This window comes from Pteropus medius, unplaced genomic scaffold (assembly GCF_902729225.1).
Source record: "Pteropus medius unplaced genomic scaffold, Ma_sr-lr_union100, whole genome shotgun sequence".
Lineage (NCBI taxonomy): Eukaryota > Metazoa > Chordata > Mammalia > Chiroptera > Pteropodidae > Pteropus > Pteropus medius.
In genome coordinates, this window is record NW_024354875.1 from 18509106 (window position 1) to 18525551 (window position 16446).

Sequence of the window (16446 nt, forward strand, 5' to 3'; positions counted from 1 at the left end):
AATTTTGGTTATATTTATTTCTTATCTCATTCCTTGAGCCTTTACTTATCTCTGTATAAATGAAAAATATTTAGAATTTATTGCTTCCAAAACTGAGTCCTGGAAGGAATTTTGTATCTTCCTTTCAACTGTAACTTACAAGCCAAAGCAGAGCTTCCAGTTCCTATAAGGAGAAAGGAAGTTTGTTCTACACTTCGTATTTTTCAGTATCTGTATGTTTATTTAGCGAGAACCCTTGGTGTAGCTGGGAAAGTGGTCAAAGTTTCCTAGATGTTTGACAAAAATAGTTGTGATTTTATTGAATGCTTGTTATGCAATGCAGAATCAGCTATTTTTCATTTCAGTTAAGAGAATATTTTGTAGTTCCTAAGCCATTAACTGCACTCAATTTTCACACCAATGACCATCTCAGGAGTAAATACAGACTTGTCTAGTCCAGCACATAGTGATTTCCAAGAGATTTTCTTTAGCCATAATAAATAATATTTATTCTCTTATATATGTTATTGAATTGGAGCCATTTGATTACTTGAGCAGAGTGTTTTTAAATTAGCCTATTAGAATTGATTATAACTTAGTAATGAGTAAAGCTCTGGTTTTACAGTAATTTAATAGCTTCAACGTCCAAAAAAACATTTTTGGCCAAAAGAAACATATTTATCTCATTTAAAATAAATAAAAAACTTATTTTAAGAACTAAAATGTTATTAAAATATTCTTAGCAACCCATTTTTACCATTTTAATTATCTTAAACATATAAGAATGTGATCGTGTCTTTAAAATTTAATACCTGTAGAATTTCTATCTTTGATAGCAGAATTTATAATTACTGTCCTTTAAATGAGTCCGATTCTTTATCTTCTTGAAATAAAAAATAACAGATTTGAAAAGTAAACATTTGTTTTCCAAGTACTGAAACTTGGATGTATAAGGTGCTTTTAACTTTTTAGATTCTGTATTGTAACTTTATTAAGTATAAATTTCTAAGTGCAGAGTAATTCATTGAATATGAAAATACATATTGTATTTTTAAGATCATTCATTTCATACACCTCACAATTGTTTGGTACATCCTGCATGCCAAATATAGTGCTAGTTACTGGAGAAAAAATGATAAAAACATACATGCTTTATACTTTCATGTTGCTTAAAGTATGAGGGGCAAGCTGTGATATATACTATAAAAGAAGTGTGTGTGAATGTCCACTGTAGAGAGATTTAAATTGGCATGGAGGTTGCTATAGTCTAAATGTTTGTGTCTCCTCCCAAAATGCATATGTTGAAACCTAATCTCCAATGTGATGATATTTTGAGATAAAGCCTTTAGGAGGTGATGAGATTATGAGATTGAAGCCCTCATGAATGGGATTAGTGTTGTTACAAAAGAGGACTGGGGGAGATCTGCCCTTCTACCATGTGGAAACACAGTGAGAAGATGAGTATTAATGTGGAAGCAGGCTTTCACCAGACACTGGATCTGCCAATGCCACGAACTTGGACTTTCCAGCTTCCTTACTGTGAGAAATAAATATTTTCATTTTTAAGCCCCCCAATTTATGATATTTTTGTTATAGTACTCCAAATGGACTAAGACAGAGGTCAAGGAAGGCTTCTAAGTGGAAGCATCACTTAGAAATCCCAAGAATTAATAGACTTTAATCTGTGAAAAAGGGAGAAAGAGAAATGCAGGCTTAGGGATGGATGCTGCAAAATGTGTGATGAGAGATCATGGCAATGAAATTATAATTGTTTATTGATGCACATGAAATTATTGATACTTGAATATTTTTGACATAAAATGGCAATTTCATATGTTCAACCTAGTATTAATGCAATAAGTATGGAAAAATTAACATCCAGAAGATCACAATTAAAAAAACAGTCGGTCTGTTCTTATTCTTAGGACTCTCAATTACTGTCTCTAGAAGATAGAAAAAACAAAGTAATTAAGCAATCATATATATCCCACGGGTGTTATTATAACAAGAAACATTTTTTTTATCAGTTTTTATCTTTTCTTTCAAAATTAATGACAGAATTAACCAACCAACCTTTAAACTACTCACAGTGGGCATAGTTTAGATATAAGCAGAAGTGCTTTTAAGAACCTTGCAAATTTGTAACTACAAAATCCATAGAAGTTTTGAACAAAGAGTGGAATTATAAATGTCTCAATTAGATTAAATGAAGTCACTCAGGGGGCTGGGGAATGGATTATATAATCATATAATTAGATAATCCTTTTTGCCTATTGTCTCAATAGCATCATTTCCCTTCTGAAAATCTTTAATGATCCTGTTGCTTTTGTTTAGATTCTTTGCCAAGTGCCTGCTGTTTCAAGGAAATGCTTATTTACTGTCCTTGCGAACAGTCTCTTTTTGGTGAAAAGAAGTGGAGGGTTGTGAGGTTAGGAGAGTTGGTGGCACTGTGGTGGGAGAGACACTAGAGTGTTTATACCCTTTTTTTCTCCTACCACAGATTTCTGGAAAAATTATACTTCTGTGATTTAATATAAAACACTTGACACCAAATGTTTACACTAGAATATAATATAAAATATGATTACTGGACTTGACAAACGACTGGCCCATTCTTTTGTGCAATAAGAACTCTACCGGGAGGTAGTAGCTTGTCTATTTCTTTAAAATCTTGTGTGGAGTAGTGTTCCATGAGTCCATGAAGACTGAGGCTTCATGAAAAATGTTTAGCTCCAACTAAATAATTTTCCACAAAATAATCTGACCCATACTGACAATATGCATCATAGATACTCTGTACTTGGCAGTTATCCATTAACGATAGGCAATTTTCATTAATGAGAGTAAGTAATATTAATTTTATACAGCCAATTAACCTTTTAGTTTACCATTTCCTTGATGATTCTCTGGAATCTAAAAGTCAAATGAAATGGAAAAAATTTTTCCAGATGTTTACATATTTCAATTCATTCATGTTCTCTCTCGCACTCAGTTTACTATATATTAATTTCCATCACAATTCCCATTACAATCTGATTTTTGCCCATTGTACTCTGCTAAACTGTTCTAATGAAATTTACCAATGACTACAGGTAATCAGTGAAGGTTTAACTTTGTATTAAAAACTCTAGAATTTACTATTAGACTTTCTTATTCTGTATATGTAGTATTTCCCCTAGTTCACTGTACATACCTTGCTTTTGGAAATATTTTCCTCTACTTGACTTCTATGACACTGGGCTCTTCTGAATTTCTTCCTACCTCAGACTATTTTCCAGTCTTTCTTACTTAAATTCTCTCTCACTTCCCTTCTAAATGATCACATAATTGATAGAAATCTGTCAATTATGTATATGTTCCTTTTTGGTGATCTGATCTTTTCTAATAAATTCAATTACTCCCTATATGCTAACAACTGCAATACCTTTACCTTCCAAGTCTAATCTGTCTACTGAACTACAGATCTATATTTCCTATTAAAATATTTGTTCAAAATTTATTTTTTTCCTCACTGAGTGTTTAAGTATACATTGTAAACACAATCATTTTATAATCTAGGAGCAATAAGGAATCTTTAATTACCCTTTTTGCTAATGCTCTTGCCCTCACCTAGCTAAGGACAAATATCTTCTGAAATGTGCAAAAACTCAGGTTTATAGCACCTGTAAGTCCTTGAAAAATAAAACTATTTGATGACAAATTCAGCCAACCAAGAGGCAAATGAAAACCATGGTCTCAGGAATGATGAAGCAATAAGAAAGAATACTAAAATTCTATCTAAGACTAAATAATAATGAAAATAAATTTTTGATACATAAGAAAGATAAAGGATATCAATCTGAACAAAATATCAAATGCATATATGACATGTTGGGGGATAGAGAGCAAATGAGAAGGTGGAAGAAAATATAGAAATATATTTTTCTATCTTTATAATTTTATATTTAAAATTTTTTTGAGTCGAGTTAGTAAAGATTTACTTATATAATTTAAAATGTTAATTATATCCATTAAAAAATTAAGAGCATGCTATAAATCTGTATAACTTGATGGAAAAAAATCACTGTCAAAAGAGATAATAGAGACTATGTAAAAGATATCACGGGGGAAAAATGATTAAACATTTAAAACACAAAATTATCAACTTCAACTGAACATATTTATGATAATAAATGTAAATAAGAAAAATTATCTATTATACAAAAAGACTCTCAGATTGAACAATAAAATGAACAGAATTGTTATATATTAAAAAAATTTGTCAGAAATAATATTCCAGAGTGAATGAGCAAGATGCTTAAAAAAATTAGATAATTCTTAGTATCTATTCCTGATGTTTTAAAAAGCAACTTAAAAACTCTTAGTAAAATAAGAATAGAAATTTTCCTACAGTGATTTTGTTTAAGGCCTGATGAGACACCTAGAAGCATTTTTATTAAAGTTGGAAATAAAACATGAGTCCAATATTGCCACTGTATTTTAACATTGTTCTCGATGTACTGACCAATACAATTAGACATGCAAATAAAATGAAATAAAATGAGTAGTATAAATATTTTATAAAGGATAAAATATTTTACGGTCAATATGATTTTATATATGAAAAACCTAAAAAATAACTTTAAATCAATTTAAAATAAGAATTCAATATACTAGCTGCTTGAACTTTTAATGCATAAAATGTTAATATATAAATAAATGTACAAAATATTCTCTAGTACAAACAAATAAGTAAAATGAGAAGGGAAAAAAAGGAAAATATTTTATTTACATTAGCAATAAAAAGACGAATATTTAGTGTTCCAGTTACCCATTGCTACATAACAGAACACATAACTTAGTGGCTTAAAACAACATATTTCCTATTTTCTTTCAGGATTTTATGTTTGACCCGGCTTAGCTGGGTGTTTCTTATTCTCTTCTAAACAATTGCTTCATAAGTAGCACTTTCAGTAGCCTGTACAAAGTTCAATCTTCTCTGGTCTTAATGTGTAACAAAAACACTGAAGTATGAGTCAATACAACTGTAATAGTAATTTTAACAAATAGTAATTGGCAGTGTACAATGTGTCAGGCAGTGTTAAGTCTCTAACTTTTAAGTCTTTTGGAGTCACTGTGACTGTATAAGTGCTGCCTTCTCCATTGTACTAGTTGATAATGGTGGAGCTTTTTACTACTGCTCTCTGAGGCCTCATGACTGTTTTGCCATATTCATTACTACATTTGGAGGAGAGGAAGTAAAGATCAAGATGTGCAACACCCAGGAGATACTCAGATAAAATTAGGGAAGGCTTTGAGGGTGGCTGGACACTCTATAATATGGAATATTATTGTCACTCTATTTTTTTTTTTTGGTTCCTAGACTGGTATAGCTAAGAAAGTATAATTTGTATGTCTCCTGACTTAATTCTTATTCTAGAAATCACCTGTGAACTGTTTCTTGAATGTGACATTTTTTTCTCTCTTCTCAGAGCTGCATTTAGCACCAAAGCTGTGTCAAGAAATATATGGTGACAGAAAGAGACTTTGGATGGTGAACACACAATGCAATATACAAGTGATGTATTATTGAATTGCACATTTGAAACCTATGTAATTTTATTAACTAAAGTCACCCCAATACATTAACAATAAAATAAAAGAACTTCTGCATTATAAATATGGCTACTGGCACATCACAAGTTTTAATGAGGTAGCACAAGTGGCCTTATGTAAACATTCATCTACCCACCACACCCCCACCCTCACACCATCACCATCCCAATCCTTTTAGGCAGAGAGGACTAGAGAAATTCTGCCCCAATTATTTAAAAATATGTTTGCCCTTCAGCTAATATCAGAGAAACCAGAAACAGAAAGGTAAGGGGGCAGAGTAGAGGGGTTTGATGTATTTGTTTGGTTTATGCCTCTGTGTATATTTTTCCCAATTTCTTCTCATCTATTTCTAATAAACTGTTAAGTAAAACATTCTCTTCACACCATCTAAAATAACACTTTATAATTGAAATATAAAATGCGATTGCATTTTTTTTCAAAGTCCAGCTGAAATATACAAATGTATCAGTCAGGACCTGCCTGTGTTGCAAGGAGCAGAAAATCCAACTCAAGTGGATGTAAGCTGAAAGGAAGTGTTTGATCTGTATAACTGAATATTATAGATGTGGTGCCAGATTCAGATATAACATGATCTGTGTTATAACATGATCTGTGTTCATGCAACTATTATTTTTTCAGATCCTGGTTCTGCCCTATTATATGTGTGCTTTCTTCCTCATTAAGATCCATGGGATCCTAGTAGCTCCAGTTTTACATTCTTACAGTCTAATACTCTCCACTAAGGGAGACCTTCTCAACTGGAATTTAAATGTGTGAGATTTAAATACTGATGCATTAAGATATTGTCTCAAGACTATGGATATATTGCACATGAGTAATTAACTTTCTTCCTCAGCATCTTGGATGGTAACAGTGAGGTACTGTTGGGAGAACTGAGAAGTAGCCATTGAAATCATTTTCTGTGCTGTAATGCATATGAGGAACCCCAGCTGAGAAAGGCTGAGGAGATTCTAAAAATATCCAGATCTAACTCTTAATGGTTTGTGTTATAACCAATAATCTTCCATGATTCAGTCATTATGGCCAGAAGGATATAATATACAGATTAGCTAGACCTAATTCATAAATGTGCATAAAAGTTGTAGACTGGGTGACTTAAACTAAAGAAATTCATTTGCTCACCGTTCTGGAAGCCTAAAGTCTGAGATCTGGGTGTAAACAGAAATCTCTCTCTCCTTTCCTCACGAAGAATCTAATTCTGTATAAAGGACCCCACCTTTATGGCCTCATTTAAACTTAATTACCTCCCAAAGGCTTTACTTCCAAGTACCATCACACCAGGGTTTTAGGGCTTCATGTGAATTTGGGGGGCACACACTCAGTTCCTAACAGAGAGGAAAGGAGTAAAATCTACCTTTTATATACAGATCATGAGAGGGGAAAATGGTTGTGGAAAAGAAACACAGGGCATTGTTAACTGGAGAAGGGAGAGAGATGTTGGAAGCCAAATAGAACAATATCTCTTTACCACATCGTATTTACTTCTTCTATAAGCATTTTTACTCTGCCAATTTATAGTGCAGTGTTGGTTAGAAATTTATTTCTAAATCAAAAGATATTTTAAGTGCCTTGATCACTCATGAATTTTCCTGCCATGATTTCAATATTACATATTCTTGAAACAGCGTTTATATTAGTAATGATTGCGAGATACTGTCTTTAGTGATTTGAGACTTTATAACATTAAAAATGTAAACTATACAAAGTAAACTATAAGATATAACTTGCAAATAACGTTGACACTTTTAATTAGTAAAAAAAAATATATACATATTTTTTCCTGGAGGAGATAGGCAAAGAATGACATTTTTGATTAATTTCACTGTTTTTCTTTTTCTTTTCTTTTTTTTTTTTTTTTTTTTGGTTTCAGCACTCCCACATATTTCCTTTCACTTCATGTCAGATGCAATTTCTCAAGCTGAACAGGAGTAAATTCTATTTATTTCCACATTGTCACTCCTGTTCAGTTTGGTTATAAATGAAATGAAAGCATATTGTACAATAGACCCTTACATGTGCTGCAGTGGCAGAAAATGATTTTAATACACAGGAATAAATGTTACATGTATTTAGGCCTTTGACTTTTTAGTCTCACATGGGTAGGCATAAGATATTTTTTATTCTAAGAAAAAATGCAAAAAAAAAAAAAGACTCCACAGAAAAGTAGAGGACAGAATGTAAACTGAAAGAGAATATACACCAAAAAATCTTAAACACTTAGGCAAGGAAGAGTGCGAGAATGCTGCATTATTCCTACATAATCCAAAGGGATTTAATCACGGCGAATCACTTGATTCATTCAGCCATGTGTAAGAGGTCAGTTAAAATGTATACATTGGCAAATTCTCAAAAGAGCAAATATTTAGTCCTATGTGAATTTTTATCCAACTGTTACTACTGCATAAATAAAACAAAAATAGAGAAAGGCAAAGAGCAAACCATGGAGATTTATAGATTAGCAAGTCTCCATTAATTATGAATTTGGCTTAGCAAACAGGACAGTAGATGTGAGGAGTTCACATAGGTTATGTTTTATGCTTTTTAAGCTATGTTATTAATATCTTTGACAAATATTTATTATGCTTTTTGTATATTCTAAGTACTGTTCTAGGCATTAAAGATGTAGTGAGCAAGAGCCCCCCAAATCCCTGCTTTCATGGAGATTAATTCTGGTTTGAAGAGACAGAAAATAAATATGTCTTGTCAGTAGCAGTTAGTTGGTGAAAAGAGCTCAGAAGAAAAACAAAGCAGGAAAGGGAGATTTAAATTATTGGGTGTGTGAGGGGTTAATTTTAAACAAGGGGTTATATAATACCCTACTGGGAAAGTGACATTGGAGAAAGACATGAGAGAGGTGAGGGGGTTAGCCATGTGGACATATGGGGCACGAAGTTTTGAAGAAGAGAGGATAGCAAGTACAAAATCCTTTTTAAGATATGAGCATTCTTGATGTGTAAGAAATAGCAAGTAAATAATTGCGGCTGACATGAGAGAACGAGGGAAGAGTACTAGGAGATGAGCAGTGATAATGGACAACCAGTTTATATAAGGCTTTGCATATCATAGTAGAGACTAATTCTCTGAGTGAAAGAAAGGAGCATTGGAAAGTTTTCATAATAAGACTGGCATGATCTTATGCTTTAATAAGATAGATTGGACTTCCATAAAGAGATAGGGCCAATGCTGGAGAAATAGGAAAATACAAAGAGTAAGCCATGGCATTTGAAGACCAGCAAATCTCCCATAACTTTGCAATAAACTAGGCCAGAGATAGTGATGTGGAAGAGAGTGGTAGCAGGGAAGCCAATGAGAAATAGTTAGTCTCTGAATATTTTGGTTGGAGAACCCAAATTTGCTATTGAATTGAATGTGAGATTTAAAAAAAAAAGAGTTAATGATGACGCCAAGATTTCTCAACCTAAAACACTGAAAGATGGAGTTACCATTCATAAAAACTGAAAAGACTGTAGAAAAGTAGTCTGAGATAAGAACCAGAAGTCTTCATAAGGACATGGTAAGTCTGAGATGCCCATCTGACATTTAGTAGAGATATTAAGAGGGCAATGGACATACAAATCTGGAATTTAGGAGAGAGATAGGCTGCAGATATAAATTTGGTGTCTCTAGCAGATTGTTTTTAAAGTCATAAAACTAGATATCACCAAGGAATGAGTCGTGTGTGTGTGCACACGCACACACACATAACCAACAAAGGAAAGAAAGCATAAGAGACTGATGAGCAAAAAGAATGACCAGGAAAATATGGAGTCACAGAAAAGAAGTGAAGAGTGTTTTTAGAGAGAAAGAATAATCAACTATATTAAATACTGCTAATATAGTGTGCTATGATAGAATTTGACTCATATTACCCTTTGAATATAGTGGACTTACTGATTCTTTGTTAGAAGAATATTAATTTTGAAATCGTTGGTTTTATGGTCATGCTAAATTTGAAATTCTGACCCAGTTTCCTTTATGATTAATGGAATGCATTTATGAGAGTTTGGGGAACATTTGCTTTTGAAAGTAAAATCAAAATCACTGACCTTTAAAGGGACGTAATGTCTGGACATTAGTGTTATTAATCAAGGAATTTAAGAATGGTTTCAAATGTTGATGATTAAAAGACAGGCCTGTATTCAACACAACTTGATTGCAATAGCTATGAGATTATTATGTCTCGCTAGCTTTAGTAACAAATATATTGACCATTCATTTAAAAAATAAAAGCAGTTTTTCGTAGTTTTCTAGTTTTCTCCTTTTATCTACATATTTACAAAGGTAACAGGTACTTACTATAAGGACTGCATTTTCCAGATTATATCTAGCTGCAATCTTATAATTAAGTTCTGGCCAATGAAACATAAGAATAAATATACATCTTCTAGGAAATATCTTCTAAGGAGGAGGCATATTCTTCTCTTTGTGTTCCTTACAGACATAACTAGAGCAAAAGAAGCCATTTTGGAATATCAGGTAACATTGGGAATGAAAGCCACTCATGACACAGAAACAGGGAAAAAGCTGGGATCCTGAGGAAGTAATGATTCAGAGCTGCCATATGTTGACAGCCTACATCAGGATTAATTCTAATTGAATTAGACCCATTCTGGAATGGATACCCAGACGTCACCATATGTTTGAGTATATAATGTGTTTGGAAAAAAAATCCACTCTTCAACTGTTTCTATTAGCAAAGAGAAAAGTACATCCCATGATGCATTTTATTGAAGCTTTACAAACCAAATTGAATCTTTAGGCTATTTTAATATTTTAAAAACAAATGCTTTGAGTTGGGGTTATACCTGATGTGAAAACAAAACTTTATGTGAAAGAGCCTCGGGTTTAGTTCTCAAGAAAATCGTCATGTGGTTTAAAGAGTCTTGTTTCAACTTCTGGACCTATATTTAAAACTCCGGATATAAGAAAATTTAAAGGAAGTCCATAAGTCTTCTCTGTATGTGTCATCGTCTGTTGTATCTTTGTTAGGAGAGCTTCCCCTTCCTCACAAATACCTTTTACATTTGTTACCAATAATCTCTTTCATTGCCTGCATCACCCTCAACATCAAGTGAGTTATTTACAGTGTAAAAATGGCCAGATGTCAAGATATTAATCAGAAAAAGTACTTGGAGAAGCTGTAGCATTTCCAAAGATTTTTCCATTTCTTCTGTCATTATCTCCTCCTGCCAAATTGTGTTCTGCCTCTGGGGCCATCACCTATGTTTATAGTCCTTTGGTCATATAAGGTGTCATGAATGACTTAACACTATATTCTATCTCTTAGAAGGGGTGCCAGTGTAACCTGAAAATTTGTAGAAAATAAATGGCAAGTTTATTACGGGCATGTAGAAATTTTATGCAAATATCATTTTTTACAAATCCCTCTCTCTCTTTCTTATATCTGGATGGGAACTTCAGAAAAAAATTGCTATTAGACATCACTATAATCAATGATTTGGTCTTATCCTTCAGTTATTTGGATTTCGAACATTTTTATCTTTAGTCTCAGCTGAAACAAATCTTCTGAGCAAGATGCCTATTTAAATTGATATCCCGACAAATCTATTGAAAAATATTGATCAAACGTAAGAATTGGAGTCTGTGTCAAAGTGCTATCTCAATTAAGCTTGATGTTTTGAATTATGCATGGCTCTTTCAGTTACGTAACTTAATATTCTAATTGTATATTATCAATATCTTATGAATTATTTTAATCTCTAATACATGAATAAGTATGTTTTTCTGTTAAGAGATAGATTTCCCATTCGCAAAATAGATTTTCTATTCACATAAGGATTATTTATTGGATGCCTACTGTGTTCCAGGGCCTCTGCTTACTGAGGCTAAGATGAAGCACATAGTTATTATTTTCCTGAAGCTCACAGTCCAGAGCTTGAAAACTATATAGTTCAATTATTTATTTTTGTGGATGAGGAATATAAGGCCCAGGTAAATGAAATGACTTTCCTAGGATCATGCAATTAAAATCCAAGCCAAGACCTAAAGTTAGGTCTTCTGCAGTCTGCACAGAGTGGTTTTTATTTCTACAACAGTCTGAGTCCCCCTGTCCAAATTGGGTGCTTAAAGCACAAGAAAAGAAAAACCATATGCATTCAGTACATTTTCCTCCATTCTTGAAATTCCAAATAGCTTTTTGGCGGCCTTCTATTCTGCTCTGTCTAAAAATTTTTTTTTTTCCTCTTAGATAGCAAGTGATAGGCTCTTTACAGAGCTGGTAATCACTTCTTGATTGACTCGAGATTCAAATTAAACTCTTGCTGAGCAAGGTCACCTGTCCTTATGGACAGAGGTTTTTCTATGATCCGAGATCATCATACCTGCACTGAAATTGTCTTTTTTTTAATTCTCATTACAAACTGCTTCAGCATACTGCAGAAAGTTATTAACACTTAGAAAAAATAAAACAATTTTAACTTCTTAAATATAAGGGTATTCTTTGAGATACCATGGTATATTCGATGTACATTTTTTTAGTAGAAATTTTTCTCTTGACTGATTCAGATTTAAACAGTCTAAGATCAATTCTTCTGGAGCCACTTGTCATTTCTTGTCTTCATATTAGCAATGTGGGTGAATGTGTGTCATACTTTACTTTTACTCAGAGTAGAAAAAAAATCAGTAAACTGGTTTCTTTCCCCATACTTAAGCAAAACTATCTCCAGGAGAGGTTGGTCAGAGTTGCAAGGATGAGGTAAGCAAATATCATTGCTATGTTTGAAGAATTAAAGAAATTTAAGCTGTTTTAAGTTAAGCTACTTGGGGAAAAAAGGGCTCAGAGGAGAACGGGAAGCCAAATTTGTATTCATACTGAGATTTCATGCAGTCCCTTTATTTGTCATGGAATTCATGAATTCTGGCACTAGCGGGTCTGAGAGATGTTGTGAGGGTCCTCATGATTAGAACAATACTGAAGAGGAGGGGGAATAGGCCAGAAGGCCAGGTTTGAAATGAGATAGTATTCAGCTCCCCATTTTTACACTTTTACATCCATCTGTAAAGGGCAGTGATAGTGATGGAGTTTCATTCAAGAGCAGTGAACACCCATCAGATCCAAAGCAGAACAGAGTTAGCAAATATATGTTATTAAACACATACACACACACACTCACTCACTCACTGTTCTGGGTGCAGGCGAAGCCTTGGGAGTCTGTTGAAGACATTATTTCCATAGGTTGTTTTTGGTTATCAGAAATGCAGACTTGAAGAGAACTATGTTACGTCAGTCAATACACCCTAATCTAGGATGATATTTTGGAGGCCAAGAAGACATAACCTTGAACTCAGGCCAAATCATATGCCCCTGATGGCTTTCTCATTGTGAAAGCTGACTAGTAACCTTCAAAGTGGTGTGACTGGCCACATGGCCCAGTGTCAAGTGTTCTATCTCTTCTTAAAGTTGGAGATTCAGCTCCTGCTTAACTCCACCATCTCCTCTCCTCACAGTGCTATTCTCCAGATTTATTGAGCTACTTAAAATTCTTTAAAAATTCTGTGTGATATCTTTCTCCAGGATTTCTTTTTAATATGCCATTTCCTTTGCCTGATGAATTCTGTCTCCATGCCCTCCATCAACTGCTTCTATTCTCCATCTCTTCTCACTCGAATAATGCCACAAATTTCAGTGTATGTATTATATCTAGTTTCTCTAGCCTAGCCTGTGTGGGGTGCCTCTCAGCATGCCCCTGAAGCACTCAGTGCTATTTCTGTATAAGCTATTATTGAAGTAGCTTGTCAAAATTTTGTCCATTAGAACCCTATGTTTCATGAAGGCACCGTGACTTCATTGCCAAGAAATGCTCAGTATTAAGACATTGTAGGTGTTTAGTACTTGGCGAGTGACACAAGAGATTAGGCAAGCTCTCTGAAATAAGTTTAATAGTGGCTCCATTTCTTTATTCCTTCATTACTAAGTAATAGCTATTGGTGCCTTCTACACGTAAAGAATCGTTCTAGGAACTGGGTAAGCGATGAATAAAAGATAGTCGAACAGTAAAGCAAACTGACGTCATGGTATGTATAGTTTTGTTTTCTAAATACAGTACCAGAGAGAATTCATATTAAATGAATTATTTAGTGGTTTAAGACAATAATAAAAAATATACAGCAAAGTTTTAAGTATGGCAATTAAGTATCTTTTGTTATCATAACTTTTAGCACCACCGATAAAACACAGAGAATGATCATCTTTCATTTCAACTGTAATAATATATGAAAAATGTTATCTAAATTTATAAAAACATATTTTCCTAGAAAGTACAAAATTGGACACAAAGCCTAAGTCGAATGTAAGTATATGCTTTGTAATAGACAAGGCTCTGTTTTTCTGTTTGCTTTTTTTAATTTAACAAACTCAGCTAAAAGATATTTTTTGTAGGAAAAAGTGGTGGTGCTTGCTATTAATAAAACTATCAAACAGTTATTTGTAACTTTTGTAGCTGTGGTCTCCATAGCTCTTAGACACACCCAAAAGTTTCCTTGGAAATATTCATAGAAATTTCCATAGTAACTTAGAAAATTATATTATAGAGTAAGGATCTACATATAAAACAAATGTCCCTAGGAAGTATTGCAGAAAAAGGACAGTCATGAACACTTACCAGAAAGGGGAGACAAGTAAAACTTAATGTCATTATCTAATTTCAATCAGGTTAAAAGAGATTTTTTTTTCAACTTATATGAACTCTTGTTTAAATTAAAGATGCTTAATACTTCACTAGAGCAGATAGCTAGATATACTTTAAAGTATAGCTGTTATTTAAAAAAATAGCCAGTGGGAATGTAAATTGGTACAGCCACTACGAAAAACAGTATGGAGTTTCCTCAAAAAGTTAAGACTAGAATTACCATATGACCCAACAATCCCTCTTCTGGGTATCTACCCCCAAATTTGAAAACCTCCGTAAAGATATATGCACCCTGATGTTCATTGCAGCATTATTCACAGTGGCCAAGATAAGGAAAAAACCGAAATGCCCTTCGATAGACTATTGGATAAAAAAGATGTGGTGCATATATACGATAGGCTATTACTCAGCTATAAGAAAAGATGAGATAACTGCCATTTAGGACAACATGGATGGATCTTGAGATAATCGTGCTACGTCAGACAGAAAAAGTTGGGAACCATATGATTTCACTCATGTGGGATATAAAGCTGAAAGCAACAAATGAACAGTACAAACAAATGGAGACTCATGGACATGGACAACAGTTTAGTAGTTACCAGAGGGAAAGGGAGAGGGAGGTAAATAAGGGTTAAGGTGGTCAAATATATTGAGATGGAAGGAAATTCAGCTTCTGGTAATGAGCACATGATGCAATATACATATGATGTATTATTGTACACTTGAAACCATGTACTTTTATTAACCAGTATCAGTCCAATAAATATAATTTAAAAAGGAGAGGATTATGGTCTCAAGAAATAGAATAAAATAAATAAGTTCTAAAAAAAAAATGAATAGTTACAAATATTTAGCTAGAGTCCCTAAAACTTTCTTTTTGTGTGTGTGTGTCCAGTGTATTTTTTTCCTCCTTTAAAAATGTTTTCATTCAGTTGCCCTCTTTCTTTCTGTTCTTGAAGTGCAGAAGCAGCTACTGGGAGGATCAAGGACTTTTCCGAATAAGCACCAGGGACTTTAATCTGAAATGTTTATAGCAGAAGTGTCAGATTCTGAAAGCCTTCTAGATTGTTTCCTGTTCGGTGACAACATGCTGCAGAGGAGGTTAAGAGATTAATAGCAGATGAATCACATTTTAAATACCTTCTAACAAACTGTATTTAAGCTTGTATTTGGTTCTGTAACATATTTAAAGATGTTTCATTTCTGTGAGGGCTTAATGAAAGTCATAAGGACAAGTGTTATTTTTTTTAAATCCCACAGCTTTTCTCTTCTATATCCCACCCATGGTGACAGAATATATTGAACATAGAATTGAGAAAGAAATAAGATTATGTGGCAATTTCAAGAAGATTAAAAGGGAGCTATTTTGTTGATTTTTCCTTTTAATAACATAATCACATGCATGTTTGGTTTAGTTGCGTCTGAAATTCTAAAATGGTACCCAAGTAACCGTGACAATGATAGTGCTTTATGCTTTACAGCAGCTTGTCAATAAGTTTTAAGAGATTTGAAGATTATTATTTTAGCATTTTATATATAAAAGGTCATATATATATATATACACACTTATAAATCCCAGATGTGATTACATTTTCAATAAAATGTTCTTTAAGCCATACTAATTTCTGGGTCTTGAGTCACTATCCCTCACAAGGAAGAAGTGTTAGGGTAAGGGAGAGTGATGGTTTTATGGAGATAAATAAATCAGATAAAAAGATACTGCCTATGCTTCCAAAGCGGCTCTGTGCCACAGTTTAGGAGTGTGGCCCATGTTCTGGTCTGCTGATAATTGTTGACTGCTGGGTGTGGGGTGAAGGCCCAGAGAATATGCTCATGTCTTATTATTTGTAGTGAAGATTTGTTAATATGAGTGAAGTTGACGAATAAATAAGATTTTAAGCGTATTATATAAGGTTAGTAATATAGCTAGTAGAACTAAAATGAGATGAAAAATTATTCAGAGTATCATAAACAAACACAGAAAACAAAACAAAAAGCTTAATTTATTAAAGAAAATAAAGGATTAGAATCAGAAAATGACATAAAAGAAACCATTTTAAAATTTGCAAATAAATTCATTAGGTCAAAAACCAAAACTCATGTGCAGGCTGTTTAAAATAAATGTAACTAAATAAACTGTTTCAGACATGCAGAAAGAAAACATCTAAGGTGAGGACCAAAACAAACTAGGAAAATGCCAACA